The 18,077-nt window shown below is 45.5% G+C and overlaps 1 protein-coding gene across 2 annotated transcripts in view; it reads right to left on the bottom strand.

Moving 5' to 3' along the window:
- LOC132398992 (ankyrin-repeat and fibronectin type III domain-containing 1-like) overlaps positions 1-18,077 on the bottom strand; it is a 755,630-nt gene that overhangs the window by 75,470 nt on the left and 662,083 nt on the right. The window lies entirely within an intron of this gene.

Raw genomic sequence — 18,077 nt, forward strand, 5'->3', positions numbered from 1 at the left:
AGCCGTTCAATCCTGGAATCATTTTCTTGAACCTCCTTTGAACCATGTCCAGTTTAAGCACATCCTTTCTAAGATAAGGGGCCCAAAACTGCTCACAGTGAGGCCTCACCAGTGCCTGATAAAGTCTAAACATTACATCCTTGCTCTTATAAGACTATAAGACTAAAAGATATAGGAGCCGAATTAGGCCATTTGGCCCATCAAGCCTGCTCCACCATTTCATCATGTCTGATCCAATTTTCCTCTCAGCCCTAATCTCCTGCTTTTCCCTGTATCCTTCCATGCCCTGACTAATTAAGAGTTTATCCAGCTCTGCCTTAAATATATAAAATCTTGGCCTATACACCTGCCTGTGGCAATGAATACCACAGTTTCACCACTTTCTGGCTAAAGAAATATTCTAGTCCTCTTGAAATGAATACTAACATTGCAGTTGTCTTCCTCACCACAGATTCAATCTGCTAATTAACCTTTAGGGAATCCTGCACAAAAACTCTCAAGTCCCTTTGCACCTCAGTTTTTTGTATTTTCTCTCCATTTAGAAAATAATCAACCCTTTAATTTCTTCTACCAAAGTGCATAACCATACACTTCCCACACTGTATTCCATCTGCCATTTCTTTGCACATTCTCCTATTCTGTAGCCTCCCTACTTCCTCAAAACTACCTACCCCTTCACCTATCTTCATATCATCTGCAAACTTTGCCACAAAGCCATCAGCTCTATCATCCAAATCTTTGACATATAACATAATAAGAATCTGTCCCAACACAGACTCCTATGGAAAACGACTAGTCACTGGCAGCCAATCAGAAAAAAGTTCCCTTTATTCTCACTCTTTACCTCCTGCCATTCAGCTACTGCTTCATCCATATTCAAATCTTTCCTGTAATATCATGGGTTTGTAATTTGTTAAGCAAATGTGGCTCCTTGTCAAAGGCCTTCTGAAAATCCAAATATATAACATCTCCCTTGTCTATGCTGCTTGTTATTTTTTCAAAGTATTAAAACAGATTTGTCAGTTAAGATTTTCTCCTGAGGAAACCATGCTGACTATGGCCTCCAAATACCCTGGGTCCTCGTCGTTAATCAGCTCCAACATCTTCCCAACCACTGAGGTCAGATTAACTGGCCTATAACTTCCTTTCTTCTGGCTCTCTCTCTTATTGAAGATTGGAATGACATTTGCAATTTTCAGATCTTCTGGATCCATTCCAGAGTCTAGTGATTTTTGAAAGATCATTACTAATGCCTCCACAATCTCTTTAGCCACCTCTTTCAGAACCCTAGGGTGTACAACATTTGGTCCAGGTGACTCACCTACCTTTAAAACTTTCAGTTTCCCCAAGAACCTTCTTTCGAGTTATGGTAACCACACACTCCATGATCAATGGCAACTGGAACTTTCACCACACAGCTAGTGTCTTCCACAGTGAAGACTGATGCAAAATACTTATTCAGTTCATCCACTATTTCTTGGTCCCCCATTACTATCTCTCCAGCATTGTCTTCCAGCAGTCCGATATCCACTCTCACTTCACTTTTGCACTTTGTGTCTGAAAAAGCTTTTGGTATCCTCTTTAATATTATTGGCTAGCTTACTTTCAAATTCCTTCTTTACCTTCTTAATGACTTCTTTGATTGCCTACTGTTGATTTTTAAAAGCTTCCTAATCCTCTAACTTCCCTCTAATTTTTGTTCTATTATGTGCCCTCTCTTTAGCATTTATGTGGGATTTGATTTCTCTTCTGCAAACACGAAGAAATCTGCAGATGCTGGAAATTCAAGCAACACACACAAAATGCTGGTGGAACGCAGCAGGCCAGGCAGCATCTATAGGAAGAAGCACTGTTGAAGTTTCGGGCCGAGACCCTTCGTCAGGACTAACTGAAAGGAAAGATAGTAAGAGATTTGAAAGTAGGAGGGGGAGGGGAAATGTGAAATGATAGAAGACCGGAGGGGGTGGGGTGAAGCTGAGAGCCGGAAAGGTGATTGGCAAAAGGGATACAGAGCTGGAGAAGGGAAAGGATCATGGGACGGGAGGCCTAGGGAGGAAGAAAGGGGGAGGGGAGCACCAGAGGGAGATGGAGAACAGGCAGTGCCATGGGCAGGAGGAGGGAGGAAAAAAAAGGAGGGGGAAAAAAACTAAATATATCAGGGGTGGGGTAAGAAGGGGAGGAGGGGCATTAACGGAAGTCAGAGAAGTCGATGTTCATGCCATCAGGTTGGAGGCTACACAGCCGGTATATAAGATGTTGTTCCCCCAACCTGAGTGTGGCTTCATCTTGACAATTGAGGAGGCAATGGATAGACATATCAGAATGGGAATAGAACATGGAATTAAAATGTGTGGCCTCTGGGAGATCCTGCTTTCTCTGGCGGACAGAGCATAGGTGTTCAGCAAAACAGTCTCCCAGTCTGCGTCGGGTCTCACCAATATATAAAAGGCCACACCTTGAGCACCGGTCACAATATACCACACCAGCCGACTCACAGGTGAAGTGTCGCCTCATCTGGAAGGACTGTGTGGGGCCCTGAATGGTGGTGAGGGAGGAAGTGTAAGGGCAGGTGTAGCACTTGTTCCGCTTACAAGGATAAGTGCCAGGAGGAAGATCGGTGGGAAGGGATGGGGGGTACGAATGGACAAGGGAGTCGTGTAGGGAGCGATCCCTGCGGAAAGCAGAAAGAGGGGGGGAGGGAAAGATGCGCTTGGTAGTGGGATCCCTTTGGAGGTGGTGGAAGTTACGGAGAATTATACATTGGACTAGGAGGCTGGTGGGGTGGTGTTTGATTTCTCTTGTTAGCCACGATTGTGTCATCTTGCCTTTAAAACAATTCTTCCTCTTTGGGCTCTACAGTATAAATCCTATGCCTTCCAAACTGCTTCCAGAAATTCCAGCCATTGCTGCTCTGCCATTATCCCCGCCAATGTACTCTTCCATCAATTCTGGCCAGCTCCTCCCATGCCTCTGTAATTCCATTTAGTCTAACTGCAATACTGATACATCTGACTTTAGCTTCTCCTTCTCAAATTTCAGGGTGAATTTGATCATATTATGATCACTTGTCCCTGATGGTTCTTTACCTTAAGCTCTCTGTTCAATTCCAGTTCATTGCACAACACCCAATATAGTATAGCTGATACCCAAATGGGCTCAAACATGAGTTGCTCTAAAAAGCCATCTTATAGGCACCCTAGAAATTCCCCCTCCTGTAATCAAGCATGAACTCAATTTTCCCAATCTACCTGCATACCCAATCTACCTTCAAGTGGTCAGTGTGGACATGGTGGAGGATTACAAATACCTGGGGATACGAATTGACAAGAAATTGGACCGGTCAAAGAATACTGAGGCTGTCTACAAGAAAGGTCAGAGCCGTCTCTATTTCCTGAGGAGACTGAGGTCCTTTAACATCTGCCGGACGATGCTGAGGATGTTCTATGAGGCTGTGGTGGCCAGTGCTATCATGTTTGCTGTTGTGTGCTGGGGCAGCAGGCTGAGGGTAGCAGACACCAACAGAATCAACAAACTCATTCGTAAGGCCAGTGATGTTGTGGGTGTGGAACTGGACTCTCTGACGGTGGTGTCTGAAAAGATGATGCTATCCAAGTTACATGCCATCTTGGACAATGACTCCCATCCACTCCATAATGTACTGGTTAGGCACAGGAGTACATTCAGCCAGAGACTCATTCCACCGAGATGCAACACTGAGCGTCATAGGAAGTCATTCCTGCCTGTGGCCATCAAACTTTACAACTCCTCCCTCGGAGTGTCAGACACCCTGAGCCAATAGACTGGTCCTGGACTTATCTCCACTTGGCATGATTAACTTATTATTATTTAATTATTTATGGTTTTATATTGCTATATCTCTACACTATTCTTGGTTGGTGCGGCTGTAACGAAAACCAATTTCCCTCGGGATCAATAAAGTATGTCTGTCAGTCTGTCTATCTGTATATTAAAGTCCCACATGGCTACTTTGCCCTTTTGGCATGCATTTTCTATCTCCCACAACAATTTATAGGCAACATCCTTACTACTGTTTGTGGGTCTGTATATAACTCCCATCAGGATCTTTTTACCCTTGTAGTTCCTTAGCTCTATCCACAATAATTCAACACCTCCTGACCCTGTGCCACCTCTTTCTTATGATTTGATTTCTTTTGTTTTACCCTCCCTGCCTTCCAGTATGTCCTTTCAAGACAATGTGTATCTTGGATGTTAAACTGCCAGCTATAACCTTCTTTCAGCCATGACTCAGTGATGCCTACATCATCATACATGCTAATCTGTAACTGTACTAGAAGTTAATCTACCTTATTCCATATACTGCACACAGTCAAATATAACACTTTCAGTCCTTATTCAATTTTTTCAATTCTGTCTGCCTGTTATGTTGCAACTCATTTTGTTGACTGCAATTTTTCCTCATCAACAGCCTCTCTTCACTACACATTGCTTGCTTGTAAAGCAGCTCCTTATGTACAGCACAATCACTCCGGTTCCCTCCCCTGCCAAATACAGTCAATGTCTCTCAGGAAAGAGAATTCCAAAGATTCACCATTTACATTTCCACATGAAGTGGGGGACTTCCACACACTGAAATTGTACTGCAGTTCTTGATTTCCTGTCAACATCACCCCCTATAGTTCCCTCAGGTCCTCGAGTCTCTGTCACCGTCAGTAAATGCCCCCGAAAGAATGATAAATCATACCCTGTCACAGTTATGCAGACACATCTCTCTCTTTCTCAATCCTTCCTTAAAACCACATTGACTTGGTCTCAACATTTTATTTATTTATTTAAAGATACCGCATGGAACAGGCTTTCTGTCCTTTGAGCCACACCACCCAGCAACCCATCTATTTAACCCTAGCCTAAACACAGGGCAAGTTACAATAACCAATTAACCTACTAATCCATGCATCTTTGGACTGTAGGAGGAAACTAGCGTAGCCAGAGGAAAGGCACATGCGCATGAGAAGGAGTGTACTAACTCCTTACAGGGAATGCTGGAGTGGAACTCTGAACTCTTGCATCCTGAGTTACAACAGCGTTGTGCTAATCACTACATCACTATGGCACCACTAATATTTAAAGCTTCGCCAAATGACCAGCAATTTCCTCCCTGGCCACAGACTTAGGCACCAAGGCACCAACACGTGCTAGGATAACAGGCCAACAGTTCCTCACTTTGTGTCTCACTACCTTCTTGAACAAGGGTGATGTATCACTGGTCACCCAATCCAATGGTCCATTCCCAGAGATTAGACAGTGTTGAAAAACTATTCAATGGCAGTACTGCGTCTGCAGTCACTATTTTAACCCTCGGGTGATGGCACAGGAACTTGGTCACTGGTCTGCCTTTGGTCCGTTAGATTTTGCAAGATGACTGCTCCGACAGAGAGAGAGAGAGGGAGAGAGAGAGAGAGAGAGAGAGAGAGAGAGACACACACACACGCGCGCACACACACTTACATTACTCCAGTACCCTCTGCACCCACTATCACAATCTTCTTCAACAGGTGAAGTATTGGGATCTGGTGCTTGTCCAATCTGATGGAAGATTAGGAATTGGACATTTTCTATTTGGAGCTTCTTCTCGGGAAGAGATGAGTGACTGTATGAAATAGGCCTGGCACAGAGTTAGATGATTGTGGTGAGAGGATGGAGGGGAGATCCACTCTACCAGTATGTAAACATGGTGAATAAGGCAGGCGATCTATTAGTGAGTAACCAACATAGTCACAGTGTGTCTTGGCCCAAAACATTAATTGTTTATTTATTCTCATAGATGTTGCCTGAGCTGCTGAACTCCTCCAGCACTTCATGTGCTTTGTCTTGGGTTTTCAGCATCTGCAGATTTTCTTGTGCTTGTGTAGTCACAATGTGGTGACATTAAAGGAGCCAGCATTTGAGCTTGAAGTTTCTAAATAAGGAGGGGAATTAGTATTAGAGAGAAGGTGGCAGTGTTTGAGAGAGACATTCCTGAGACTGGAGAGAGAATGGACTGATGTGAGTTCAGATACACTACATCAGAGAGCAGAAGAGAGGATGCCGCTCTGGTTTAAAAGTTCATCTAAGGAAGTGTGGCTTTTGACTCCCAGTACCAACTATCTTGCTGGCAAACATACAGCCTCTGGTAAATAAAGTCAAAGATCTCAGAGCTAGATAGTTGTACCAGCCGGACATTAGGACCTCTTGTGGTTTTTTTATTTCATGGAGTCTTGGATATCCCCTGCCATTCCAGATTCAAATTTAAAGGAGATGAAGTATGCTTTATGATCAACTCTTCGTGGTGCACAAATGTTGCAGTGATGTCCCAATCCAACCTGGAATATCTTGTGATCAAGTGTCAAACTTTTATCTGTTGTGGGAGATTTCAGCCATCATCTTGGTAACAATGCACATCCCGCCTCAGGCCAGTGTCATACAGACTCTAGACGAACTGAGAGACATAATAAACAGCACATCCTGATGCCTACCCTATCATTCTGTGGGATTTTAACCAGGACAGCTCCGAATAATTATTACCAACAAATCATTTGCACTAGAGGAGCTAACACACTGGACCACTGTTACAACACTATCAACAACAGTGTCATTTTCAACCTCTCAGTGCTACGGTCACCATCTTCAAAAGAGCAACAATTATACCAGTTCCAAGAAGAGCAAGGTGAGCTGCCTTAATGTCTATCATCCAATAGCACACACATCTAGGCTGATGAAGTGCTTTGAGAGGTTGGCTATGGCTAGAATTAACTCCTGAATCAGTAAGGACCTGGGCCCACTGCTATTTACCTATTGCCACAATAATTCTATGGTTGATGCGATCTCAATGGCTTTTCACGCATCCTTGGATCACCTGGACATTACAAATACCTACATCAGGATGCTGTTTATTGACTACAGCTCAGCATTTAACACCATCATTCCTACAGCTCTGATCAAAAAGCTCCAGAACCTGGGCCTCAGTACTCCATCTGCAGCTGGATCCTCAACTTTCTAACCAGGAGACCACAACCTGTGTGGATGGAAATAACATCTCCACCTTGCTGACAATCAACACTAGCACATCTAGCGATATGTGCTTAGCCCACTGCATAACTGTGTAGCTAGGCACAGTTCAAATACCATCTATAAATTTATTGATGATATTTCTACAGATGTAGCACGGAACGCATTCTAACTGGCTGCATCACTGTCTGGAATGAGGGGAAGGGGTGACTGACTGCACTGGATCAAAGTAAGCTACAGAGAGTTGTGAACTTTATCAGCATCATGGGCACTAGCCTCCATAGTATCCAGGAAGTATTCTTAAGAACTTCTTGAGAAAATGTTATTTTGAGAGTATGTGCCTGTCAGAATAAAAGGTAAAGATAACAAGTGCAGGGAACCTTGGTTTTCAAGAGATATTGAGATCCTGGTCAAGAGAAAAAAGGAGGTGCACAGCAGGTATAGGCAGGTAGGACGAAATGAAGTGCACATGGGTGGAGGCAGATACAATAGGGTCTTTTAAGAGACTCCTGGAGAGGTACATGGAGCTTAGAAAAATAGAAGGCTATGAGTAACCCTAGGTTTTGTGGGCCGAAGAGCCTGTATTGTGCTGTAGATTTTCTACGTTTCTATATTGAGTATAAGTAATGCAAGAGAACAAGAAAAGAAATCAGGAGGGCTAAAGAAGGCATGAAGTTGCTTTAGCAGATAAGGTGAAGGAAAATCATAAGGAATTCTACAGGTATATTGAGAGCAAAAGGGTTGCAAGGGATAAAATTGGTCTTCTGGAAGATCAGAATGGTAATCCATGTGTGGAGCCATAACAGATGGGGGAGATTGTAAATAATTTTTTCCATTTGTACTTACTGGGGAGATGGATACAGAATCTATAGCAGTGAGACAAAGTGACATCAATTTCATGGACCCTGTACAAATTACAGAGCTCTACAAACTAAATGAAAGTATGGAAGGGATAAGCAGAGCGGCCATTGTTGAAAGTAGGACAGTGGTAAGAGCAGAAGCAACAGGCTTTGGCTCAGAAGAGGCCTCGGCTCTGTGTAAACCATCTGTTAAGGTTTCATTTTTGTTTTCCTCTTCCTCTCTTACTGTACCACTTAAATGGCTGTGATGTGCTCTTCATGCCAGATGTTGGAGAACTGGGAGACCTAGAGTCTCCAGGGAACTACATCTGCGTGAAGTGCATCCGGCTGCAGCTCATTAAGGACTGTGTTAGGGATCTGGAGCAGCAACTGGATGACCTTCGGCTTATACAGGAGAGCAGGGAAGTAGTCACCCCAAAGCTGCAGGAGGTGAGTAGCTGGGTGACTGTCAGGAGAAATGGAAATAGAGAGTTAGAGCAGAGCACCCCTGTGGCCATTCCTCTCAAAAACAAGTATACCACTTTGGATACTTTGTGGGGGATGACCTCCTGGGAGAATGCCATGGCAACCGGGTTACAGGCACAGAGCATGGGTCCGTGGGGCAGAGGGGAAAGAGATTGAAGAAGAGAGCGGTAGTGATAGGGGATTTGATAGTGAGGGAACAGACAGGAGATTCTGTGGACATGAACTCGACACCAGGTGTCAGTGTTAGGGACGCCTCAGATCGCATCCACATTTTGGAGAGGGAGGGTGAGCAACCAGATGTCTTGGTACATATTGGTACCAATGACATAGGTAGGAAAAGCAATGAGGTCCTGAAAAGAGAATTTAGAGAGTTAGGTAGAAAGCTAAGAAGCAGGACCTTATGGGAAGTAATTTCTGGATTGCTTCTGTGCCACGCTCCAGAGAGGATGATTTGGCAGATAAATGTGTGGCTGAGAAGCTGGTGCAGGGGGCAGGGCTTCAGTTTCTTGGATAATTGGGATTTTGTCTAGGGGAGGTATGACCTGCTCAAAAGTGACGGGATGCACCTGAACCCGAAGGGGAACCAATATTTTTGGGGGCAGGTTGATTAGAGATGTTGGGGAGGGTTTAAACTAACTTGACAGCGGGGTGGGAACCAGAGTGAAGGGACAGGAAAGGACGAACAGTAAAAAAGTAAAGACAGCATAGAGTCAGTTTGTCAGGAAAGGCAGACTTAGTTGCAGCCAATAGGCTGAGTATCAAATCATTAGGGATGCAGAGTCAGAAGGGATAGCAAATATCGTACTCAAGGTGTTATATCTAAATGTACGTAGCATAAAAAATAAGGTGGGTGATCTTGTTGCAATATTACAGATTGCCCAGGATGATATTATGGCCATCACTGAATCATGGCTGAAGGATGGTTCAAGTCAAGTCAAGTCACTTTTATTGTCATTTTGACCATATCTGCTATGTACAGTACATAGTAAAAATGAGACAATGTTTTTCAGGACCATGGTGTTACATGACACAGTACAAAAACTAGACTGAACTATGTAAAGAACAACAGAGAAAAAAAAACAACTACACTAGACTACAGACCTACCCAGGACTGCATAAAGTGCACAAAACAGTGCAGACATTACAATAAATAATAAACAGGACAATAGGGCAGTAAGGTGTCAGTCCAGACTCTGGGTATTGAGGACCTGATAGCTTTGGGGAAGAAACTGTTACATAGTCTGGTTGTGAGAGCCCAAAAGCTTCGGTGCCTTTTCCCAGACAGCAGGAGGGAGAAGAGTTTGTACGAGGGGTGCCTGGGGTCCTTCATAATGCTGTTTGCTTTGCAGATGCAGCGTGTAGTGTAAATGTCCATGATGGCAGGAAGAGAGACCCCGATGATCTTCTCAGCTGACCTCACTATCCGCTGCAGGGCCTTGCGATCCGAGATGGTGCAATTTCCAAACCAGGCAGTGATGCAGCTGCTCAGGATGCTCTCAATACAACCCCTGTAGAATGTGATGAGGTTGGGGGGTGGGAGATGGATTTTCCTCAGTCTTTGCAGAAAGTAGAGACGCTGCTGGGCTTTCTTTGCTATGGAGCTGGTGTTAAGGGACCTGATGAGATTCTCTGCCAGATGAACACCAAGAAATTTGGTGCCCTTAACAATCTCTACCGAGAAGCCGTCGATGTTCAGCAGAGAGTGGTTGCTCTGTGCCCTCCTGAAGTCAACAACCATCTCTTTCGTTTTGTTCACATTCAGAGACAGGTTGTTGGCTCTGCACCAGTCCGTTAGCCGCTGTGCCTCCTCTCTGTAAGCTGACTTGTCGCTATTGCTGATGAGACCCACCACGGTCGTGTCATCGGCGAACTTCTTGATGTGGTTCGAGCTGTGTGTTGCAGCACAGTCAGCAGAGTGGGTCAGCAGAGTGAACAGCAGTGGACTGAGCACACAGCCCTGGGGGGCCCCGTGCTCAGTGTGATGGTGTTGGAGGTGCTGCTCCTGATCCGAACTGACAGGCCCAGTAGGCTCAGCTTTCCAATCGTTTTCTGAGAGATGATGGTGTTGAATGCTGAACTGAAGTCAATGAACAGCATTCGAACGTATGTCTCTGTTTTTGTCCAGGTGGGTTAGGGCCAGGTGGAGGGTGATGGCAATGGCGTCATCTGTTGAACGGTTGGGATGGTGTGCAAACTGCAGGGGGTCCAGTGAGGGGGGCAGCAGGGTCTTGATATGCCTCATGTCGAGCATGACTAGTTGTAGTTGGAAGCTGAATGTCCAAGCAGGGATCGGAAGGTGGGCAGAGGGGGTGGCGTGGCTTTACTGGTAAAGAATGGCATCAAATCAGTAGAAAGATGTGACATAGGATCATTTGAGTTAAGAAACTGCAAGGGTAAAAGGACATTGATGGCAGTTATATACAGGCCTCCCAACAGTGGCTGGGAGGTGGACCACAGGTTACAACAGGAAATAGATAAGGCGAGTCAAAAGAGCAATGTTATGGTAGCAATGGAAGATTTTAAAATGCAGATTGGTTGGTCGGTTGGTAATGGATCTTAAGAAAGTGAGTTTGTTGAATGCCTAAGAGATGGCTTTTTAGATCAGTTTGTCATTGAGCCTACTGAGGGATCAGCCATACTGGATTGGGTGTTATGTAATGAACCAGAGGTGATTAGGGAGTTTAAGGTAAAAGAACCCTTAGGAACCAGTGATCACAATATGATTGAGTTCAAACACGAGGAAATCTGCAGATGCTGGAAATTCAAACAACGCACACAAAATGCTGGAGGAACACAGCAGGCCAAGCAGCACCTATAAGGAGAAGCGCTGTCGATGTTTCGGGCCGAGACCCTTTGTCAGGACTAACTGAAAGGAGAGATACTAAGAGATTTGAAAGTAGTGGGGGGAGGGGGAAATGTGAAATGATAGGAGAAGACCGGAGGGGGTGGGATGAAGCTAAGAGCTGGAAAGGTGATTGGCGAAAGTGATACAGAGCTGGAGAAGGGAAAGGATCATGGGACGGGAGGCCTCGGGAGAAGGAAAGGGGGAGGGGAGCACCAGAGGGAGATGGAGAACAGGCAGAGTGATGGGCGGAGAGAGAGAGAAAAAAACCAAACAACTAAATATGTCAGGGATGGGGTAAGGAGGGGAGGAGGGGCATTAATGGAAGTTAGAGAAATCAATGTTCATGCCTTCAGGTTGGAGGCTACCCAGCCGGTACATAAGGTGTTGTTCCTCCAACCTGAGTGTGGCTTCATCTTGACAGTAGAGGAGGCCATGGATAGACATATCAGAATGGGAATGGAACGTGGAATTAAAATGTGTGGCCACTGGGAGATCCTGCTTTCTCTGGCGGACCGAGCGTAGGTGTTCAGCGAAATGGTCTCCCAGTCTGCGTCGGGTCTCGCCAATATATAAAAGGCCACACTGGGAGCACCGGACGCAGTATACCACACCAGCCGACTCACAGGTGAAGTGTCGCCTCACCTGGAAGGACTGTGTGGGGCCCTGAATGGTGGTGAGGGAGGAAGAGTAAAGGCAGGTGCAGCACTTGTTCCGCTTACAAGGATAAGTGATTACAAGGATTTTCAGAGATGTTACCAGGGAGGTAGATGAAGGCAAGGGATTGATTGTTCTCTATATGAACTTTAGTAAGGCACTTGACAAGGTCCCACAGGGGAGGCTGGTCAAGAAGGTACAGTTGCTCGGCACTTAGGATAAAGTGACTTAGAGTCACAAAGTCATAGTGAAGTACAGCATGGAAACAGGCCTTTTGGCCCATTTAGTCCATCCATATCTCCATTATCCGTGTACCTATCCAAACTTCTCTTCAATGTTGAAATTGAACTCGAATGGACCACTTGTGCTGACTGCTCATTCCACATACTCACAGCCCTCTGAGTGTGCAGGGACGGGTGCTGGGTCCCCTACTCTACTCGCTTTACACCTAAGATTATGTGGCTAAGTACAGCTCCAACACCATATACAGGTTTGCTGATGACATCACTGTTGTGGGCTGTATTAAAAGTGGTGATGAATCAGCATACAGGACGGAGATAGAAAATTTGACTGAGTGGTGTAATAACAACAACCTCTCACTCAATGTCAATAAGACCAAGGAATTGATTATAGACTTCAGGAGAGGAAAACTAGAGGTCCATGAGGTCATTTGAGTATCAGAGGTGGAGAGGGTCAGTAACTTTATATTCCTGGGTATCACTATCTCAGAGGACCTATCCTGGACCTATTGTATAAATGTAATTGCAAAGAAAGCACAACAGCACCTCTACTCCTCAGGAGTCTGTGGAGATTCGGCATGTCATTAAAAACCTTGGCAAACTTCTACAGATGTGCGGTGGAAAGTGTGCTGACCGGCTGCATTACAGCCCGATATGGGAACACCAATGCTTTTGAGCGGAAAATTCTACGAAAGGTAGTGGATTCAGCCCAGTACATCATGGGTAAAGTCCTCCAAACCATTGAGCACATCTACATGAACCGTTGCTATAGAAAAGCAGCATCCATCAAAGATATTCCTCATCCAGGCCATGTTCTTTGCTCACTGCTGCCATCAGATAAAAGGTACAAGTGCCTTTGGACTCACTCTACTAGCTTCAACAGTGACTACCCCTCTTGAACAAAAGGGGATAACTACATTCATTCTATTTCTGGTGTTCCCACATCAAATGGTTTCACTTTAAGGACTCTTTATCTTGTTATTTCATGCTCATTATTTATTGCTTATTTTATTTTTGCTTTTCAACAGTTTGTTGTTCATTGATCCTGTTTACAGTTACCGTTCTATAGATCTGCAAAGTATGCACACGGGAAAAAGAATCTCAAGGTTGTATGGGTGACACATATGTACCCTGATAATACATGTTACTTTCAATTTTTGAACTTTGAAGAAGTTTTGTTTCATGTTCCCCTTAAACTTCTCACTTTTAACCCCTTAGCCATGACCTCTAGTTGTAGTCCCATCCAACCTCAGCGGAAAAAGTCTGCTTGCAGTAAATTGGATTAGGCATTGGCTTTGTGGGAGAAGCCAGAGAGTGGTAGTTGGTGGTTTCCTCTGGAGGCCTGTGACAAGTGGAGTGCCACAGAGATCGACGCTGCATCCTTTGTTGTTTGTTATCCATATCAATGATTTGCGATTGACACCAAGATTGGGGGTGTAGTGGACAGTGAGGAAGGCTACCATGGTTTGCAGAGGGATCTGCATCAGCTGGAAAAATGGGCTTAAAAATGAAAGATGGAATTTAATGCAGACAAGTGCGAGGTTTCGCACTTTGTTGGACCAGCCAAGGTAGGTCTTACACAGTGAACGGTAGAGCTCCGAGGAGTGTGGTAGAACAAAGGGGTCTGGGAATACAGGTACATAATTAGTTGAAAGTGGCATCACAGGCAGATAGGGTCATAAAGAAAGCTTTTGGAACATTCATAAATCAATGTATTGAGTACAGGAGATGGAACGTATGCAGAAGTTGCATGAGATGTTAGTGAGGCCTAATTTGAAGAATTGTGTACAGTTTTGGTCACCTACCTACAGGAAAGATGTAAATAAGATCAAAAGAGTACAGAGAAAATTTATAAGGGTGTTCCTGAGTCTGGAGGATCAGAGTTATAAGGAAAGATTGAATAGGTTAGGATTGTAGAAGACTGAGAGGAGATTTGATAGAGGTTTACAAAATTATGAGGTGTATGGATAGGGTAAATGCAAGCAGGCTTTTTCCACTGAGGTTGTGTGGGACCACAACCAGAGATCATGGCTTAAGGCTGAAACATGAAAAGTTTAAGAGGAAACTTCTTCACTCAGAAGGTTATGAGAATGTGGAATTGTCAGGAACGGGGCCGGATGGACTCAAACGCAAGACGCAGACACAGAAGTACTAGGGGCAGGGCAGGATGGGGATGCCATGGCATTTAAGGGTAGAGCTGGGGTTCAGGTAGATAGAGTGTCAGGCAGGCAGAGCGGAGTGGGCTCCTGGAGTTCGGGCAAGCAGAGCGAAGCCGGCTCCCGGAGTTCGGGCAGGCAGAGCAGAGCGGGCTCCCTGAGTTCGAGTTCAGGTAGACGGGCTCCCGGAGTTCAGGCAGGCAGGCAGACGGGTCCCCGGGGTTCTGGCAGGCAGGCAGACGGGTCCCTGCAGTTCAGGCAGGCAGGCAGGTCTAGGTGGCTATATAAGCTGGCGGAGAGCCCTCCCTGGGCGGGCTGCATATATCCCGGGTAGGGCCGCCTCCCAGGCGGAAACGCTGGAGGCCTGGGCAAGACATGGACCCCTAGGCGGGTGTGGGGCACAATCCCAGGGTTTGGGCAGAAGAGGAGGACGGGGCAGAACCACCGCCGGGCAGCAGCAGACCAGCCGGGCCTGCCCGACGGAGGCAAGGGGTAGGAACGGGCAGAACCACCGCCGGGCAGCGGCAGGTCGGCCGGACCCCCCCGATGAAGCGAGGGGGTAGGAACGGGCATAAGTCTAGGATGACCAACACAACAGCCATGATAGCAGGAAAATCGGGAAAGGCCAGCAGACAGCGCGACTGCGCGAAGAAAACAAACAAGCGGAGAAGCGGGACCAGCGCATGGGAACAAAGGTGGGGGAGAGGACCGACCTGGCAGTACTGGTACGGGGCAGACAAGCATGATGAGGAGTGGATCTGAGCCCGGACAGGATAAAAGAATGCAGAGAAGAGTTCGGAGCCAGTGGAGAAACAGGAAACAGAACAAAACGACCACCCGCCTGGTCCCAGTCCCAAGGCCCTTTATAAACACCTGCAGCTCAATGAGTCACAGGTGTGCCTCCTTGAGCCAGGAGGGTCCTAACTAGATCACGGGTGACAGGAGGGGCAACTGCAGGACCTGGAGTCCGGAGCCCTCGGACCGGATCGAGACCCGGAACATGGATTCTGGACCGGACTGGACCCTGACAGGAATGAACTGCCAGCACAAGTGTTCCATGTGAGCTCGGTTTCACTGTGAAGAGACGTTTGGACAGGTACATGGAGAGTAGAGGTATGGAGGGCTATAGTCCAGGTACAGGTCATTGGGAGTAGGCAGATTTCGAGATGGACTAGTTGGGCCAAAGGGCCTGTTTCTGTGCTGCACTTCTCTATGACATCTTCAAGGAGCAATGCCTCAAAAGGACAGCATCCATCATTAAAGACAACCATCACACAGGTTATGTTCTTTTCTCATTGCTGCCATCTGGGAGGAGGTACAGGAGTCTGAAGGCACACACTCAGCAATTCAGGAACAGCTTCTTCACCTCTGCCATCCAATTCCTAAATGGACACTGAACCCATGAACGCTGCCTCACCTTTTATTTTTATTTTTATTTTTGCACTTCTGATTTAATTCAACTATTTTATATACATATATATTTCTGTAATTCGCAGCTTTTTCCCTTCGATGATTTAAGTATTGCATTGTACTTTCACAACACACGCTGATGATATTCAAGTAAATTGTGATTTTGATTCTCAGGGCATAGACTTTGGGAAGGATACAGAGACTGCAGGGAAAAGTGTGGGAGTTAAAGGCTAACTGTGGCAGGGTTACTTTGACCCCCCCCCAGTAATGAATGGTTCCCTACAGTGGGAAGGGAAATGGGCAGGAGTTCTGAAGGTGGAACCACTAGGTCTGAGCATGCAGAGGGAGACGTAGATGTCAATGTGACTGTCCAAAGAGGCTAGGAAAACAAATTTCATGACACATGCTGGTGATAATAAACTTGATTCTGACCACTGCCATATACAGATCACTTTTGAGCTTTATTATCACTGACATAAGACCAGAAGATATAGGAACAAAATTAAGCCAACTGGCCATGGAGTCTGCTCTGCCATTCTATCATGGTTGATTTATTATCCCTCTCAACTCCATTCTCCTGCCCACCCCATGACATCTGATGCCTGACTAATCAAGACACGGCCTCCACAGCTGTCTGTGGCAATGAATTCCACAGATTCACCACCTTCTAGCCAGAGAAATTCTCATCTCTAATCTAAAAGGACATCCCTATATTTTGAGTAAGTGCTTTCTGTCCTTGACTCCACGCTATAGGAAACATCCTCTCCACTTATATTCTATTGAGGACTTACACTATCGATAGGTTTCAATGTTGCATGTCCTAAAGTTTGCTGATTTGCAGCAGCAGTATAGAGCAATAAGTAAAAATAACTATGTAATAGAAATAAATGGTGCAAAGGAGGAATAATCAGCTAGTGTTGATAACAGGGTTCCCAGTGTGATTACAGGGACCAGTGGTGAATAGATTCCCAGTGTGAACAGGGATCCAATTGCAGACCCAGTACTGTGCACACAGTGATATTAATTGAGTAACAAATCCCAAGTGCAAACAAAGCCAATCAGGCAGAGATCAAAACATCCAGAAAAATCCAAAAACCAGAATCGGAGAGTCGATATTCAGATGGCCAGAGTTCAGATACGAATGCTGGAAAGGCTCAGGAAAACTCCCTGGCATAACCTGGCATCAAACAGGTGAAAACACAGGACTGCATTACACTGAGCAATAAACAGAGAGGCAGATGATCGGTGGAGCACAATGAGACAGAAGTGGCAGCAATACAGGTAATAATGAGAAAATGGTGAGAGGCGGAGTACTCATCATACAGGGGCCGGAGTAAAGCAGGAGTGGGGACAGGAACACATGGAGCATGAAAACAAACAAGAGCACATGTCAATACACAACCACAGACTACAGCTAGGGGGAAAACACAAAAAGACGAAGTTGAACTGGATGTACTGACAGGCTCGTAAGGCACGACCTGCCCTTGACAAAGCCATGCTCACTATTCCTTATCATATTATGCTTCTCCAAATGTTCATAAACCCTACCTCTCATGATCTTTTCCATCAACTTACCAACCACTGATGTAAGACTCACTGGTCTATAATTTCCTGGGCTATCCATACTCCCTTTCTTGAATAATGGAACAATATCTGCAACCCTCCAATCCTCCGGAACCTCTCCTATCCCCATTGATGATGTACCTATGCAGAATCCCACGCAAATATCCCCTGAACATTTGCCACATTCCTGCTGTACATTTCCCTGAGAAAATCTGTTTCCAATTTATGCTTCCAAGTTCCTGCCTGATAGCTTCATATTTCCCCTTACTTCAATTAAATGTTTTCTTAACATGTCTGTTCCTATCCCTCTCCAATGCTATGGTAAAGGAGATAGAATTGTGATCACTATCTCCAAAATGCTCTCCTACTGAGAGACCTGACACCTGACCAGGTTCATTTCCCAATACCAGATCAAGTACAGCCTCTCCTCTTGTAGGCTTATCTACATATTGTATCAGGAAACCTTCCTGAACACACCTAGCAAACTCCACCCCATCTAAACCCCTCACTCTAGGGAGATGCCAATCAATATTTGGGAAATTAATATCTCCAACCATGCCAACCCTCTTATTATTACACCTTTCCAGAATCTGTCTATCTGCTCCTTGATATCCCTGTTAATATTGGGTGGTCTATAAAAAACACCCAGTAGAGTTATTGACCCCTTCCTGTTTCTAACCTGCACCCAAAGAGACTCAGTAGACAATCCCCCCATGACTTCCTTCTTTTCTGCAGCCATGACACTATCTCTGATCAGCAGTGCCACACCACCACCTCTTTTGCCTCCCTCCCTATCCTTCCTGAAACATCTAAAGCCTGGCAGTCCAAGTAACCATTCCTGCCCTTAAGCCATCCAAAT

Source organism: Hypanus sabinus, chromosome 9 (genome assembly GCF_030144855.1).
Source record: "Hypanus sabinus isolate sHypSab1 chromosome 9, sHypSab1.hap1, whole genome shotgun sequence".
NCBI classification, from domain to species: Eukaryota; Metazoa; Chordata; class Chondrichthyes; order Myliobatiformes; family Dasyatidae; genus Hypanus; species Hypanus sabinus.